This window comes from Serpula lacrymans (genome assembly GCF_000218685.1).
Source record: "Serpula lacrymans var. lacrymans S7.9 unplaced genomic scaffold SERLAscaffold_3, whole genome shotgun sequence".
Taxonomy (NCBI): domain Eukaryota; kingdom Fungi; phylum Basidiomycota; class Agaricomycetes; order Boletales; family Serpulaceae; genus Serpula; species Serpula lacrymans.
Window position 1 is genome coordinate 1,439,383 of NW_006763292.1, and position 3,224 is coordinate 1,442,606.

Sequence of the window (3,224 nt, forward strand, 5' to 3'; positions counted from 1 at the left end):
CACAATCTTCTCCCATTCTGTCTGCATTCTTTCCCAAAACTATACTGATGCAATATCTAGAAGAGAAGATCATGCCAAAGACATTGAATTGGACAGCAAAGGAGTAGTCCTCATAGATCCAACAAGGGTTGCTAATTTTTGAGTCAGCCAAAATTCAGATCTTCTAAAAGTCTTCAGGAAAGACCTATGAGCAGAAGAGAAAAAGCATCAAGGGGGCATTGATACTTTTTTATGGGAGGACAGGTTCTTCCATTATAAGGACAAAATATATGTGTCTGAGTTCACAATGATAAAGGCTATTGATAGACACCATGACACACCAGTGGCTGGGTACCCTGGATGGCAAAGGACTATGGAGTTGATCTCCAGATATTATATGTGGGCAGGCATGGTAAGAGATATACAGGAATATGTCACAATGTGTCTTCACTGTGCTATTGCAAAGGGGTTCTCATCAACCATTGGCCAAAAAGCTTATTCCTAATCTGATTACAGCATGACCCTGGCAGGATATATTGATAGACTTCATTATGTATCTACCCAAGTCAAATAGGTATAATACGGTTATGGTGGTGGTAAACCACTTCTCAAAGGAAGTTGTGTTTATACCCACAACAAAAACTATTACTGCTGCTGGCACAGCAAAGCTATTTAAAGACATTGTATGGTCTATCCATGGGTTACCTGGAATGGTGATCTCTGATAGGGGACCACAATTTGCTAGCAAATTCATAATAAAACTTTATCAGATACTAGGCATCAAGCCTGAAGTATCTACAGTATTCCACCCGCAAACAGAAAGGCAGACAAAAAGACTCAACCAGGAGTTGAAGCAAAATCTCCAAATATTTATAAACAATAGACAATCTGGTTGGGGCCAAGTAGCTAAAGATAGCCCAGTTCACGTATTACATAAAATAGTTGTCAGCAACTGAAAAAGTCCCGATTTAAAGTAATAAGATCATACCCTACCCTTAAATGGGTGTAGAATAAGGAAAGAGCAAAAATGAAGCTGCAGGGACTATAGCCAAGCATATGAAAATGATTTTAGATAAAACAAGAAAATCATTATTTAAGTCTGCTGAGCAAATGGTCAAAAAAACAGAGCATAGACATTCAAAAGCCCCAGATTACCAAGTTGGTGATCTAAACATTTAAAGTTAGCTTATCTGGATAACTCTCAAGACATTGTTAGCAATTTTTGTAAATCAAAACCCTCAGCTCCCAGGAAGCTTAGAGGAATAGACTCAGATCTTTTTTCTTCTTTGTTTCAAAAAATACCCAAAAATCTAAATACAACCTCTGGTATTTGGTTTCACCTGGGAGTTGAGCCATGAGAGGGGGGTTACTAAGTATTACAGCAGCAATTTTGGCATCTATTTTACTTTACTTGTCCTTTCCTTTTCTTTTTATTTTATTTTTTGGACTGTTACTTTGAAAATCTCACATAACTGGTCATGTGACACAACCTAACTAGTGTCTAGACTTAACATGTGACTGGTCATGTGCTATAATATCATATATTTACTTACTCAGCAGTCACATTATATAGAATATAGTAGAATACCTCAGAATATTTACCTATATTTATATTAACTATACAGTACCAGATGTATTTAGGTATATATACTCTTGCAATAGATAGAGGCTCCTCAGCAAGTCCTCCTGTTGTATACCATCAACAAACTTGTTCCTACTATTGTGACAACACCAAAAAGGGGTTATCCTTGGGGCACTGGAGCACATCACAATAACACTCAATGGGGGGAAGGAAGTGTACAACCTATCAAAGGAGGGAAATTGTTGTCACTAATGTTGGTAAACACTAGAAGAGGACTTGCTGGGTCTTTCCCTGTGACAACATAATAATACTCAATGGAGGATAAGGAAGTGTACAACCTGTTAAAGAAGGGAGGTTGTCTTCACAAATGTTGGTATACACTAGGAGAGGACTTGCTAAGTCCTTCCCCATATATTGCTCAGGTATATATACTTCAATATATGAGGTACTGTATAGTTGTAAATAAAGTTCAAAGTCCGATGTCCAGCATGTGACTGGTCACATGTTGAGTCTAGGCACTGGTCAGGTGATGTTTTACATGATCAATCACACGACTATAAAAAGTCAAAAAAGCAAGTAAAATACTGTGGTCATGTGATTTGGAAAATGAAAAAGTAAAAGTATAGTAAAAGTAAAGTGAGCACTAAAATAGGTGCTGGAAGTGTCTATTATAATAACTATCTCGAGTCTACCAACTCCATCTTCTCTTCACCACAACTTTTTGGGTTACTGTGTGTGCACCAGAGCCTATCAACTCTAGTCTATTACCCGATACATAATGATATTACCTTCAACTACCTTGCTAAACTTCTCAGCACTATTTATCAACATAAAAATCTCCATATTCATCTGGGAGTCAGGGACAATCTCAACATACCTAAATTTTATTTTCTCTTACACAAAAAAGGGTTTAACACATGGTTTGGCACCACCAACAACTAGAATACAGAGATATTTGATAAGTTCTATATAAAATTTGCTAAATATGGATGGAGGGCCTCTAATAAGAGGAATAAGGCTTCTCAAATAAACACCTAGCTGTTGTGGACTTCAAGAGTTATTTTAAAATAAGCATGAAAGTGGACAATGAAGATGAATTCCTATGTGTTAAGTCTCAGGATGGTCATATTATTGTTGTAAAGTATTCAAGCAAATCCCAACAATCACTTATAGTTAGTATTTATTACATAGAATTACTCCTGCCCAGGCTTTGAGGACATATTCAAGATAGTACAATACACAATTCTTGGTCCTTTAACTTTCACTCTCCTCTTCAACCTTCTTTTTTAATTCCCACACACTTGTGCCATGTGGCACTTTCCCTTTGATTCAGGCTTTCACTTCCTTGTGCTGCACTGCTTCTTTTTATTTTTAGATACAACTCTCACACACGGTGGAGCTGGTCACAAGGGCTGTGCCCTATGACATTATCAGCCACCACCATTAACAACTATATAGTACAACATGCACAAACACCCTGTAACCGTATATGTACTCCAATAGATCAAGGAGACTCCTCAGCAAGTCCTGCTGTTCTTTATCCACAACTAACTCGGTTTTACTCAAAAGGGGTTTACTCACTCCTATCTCCTTTACTCTTTCCTTGTCTAAAGTGGTGCACCAGAGTATCAAAACTTTGGTTGTTACACAAGATCTATCTTAA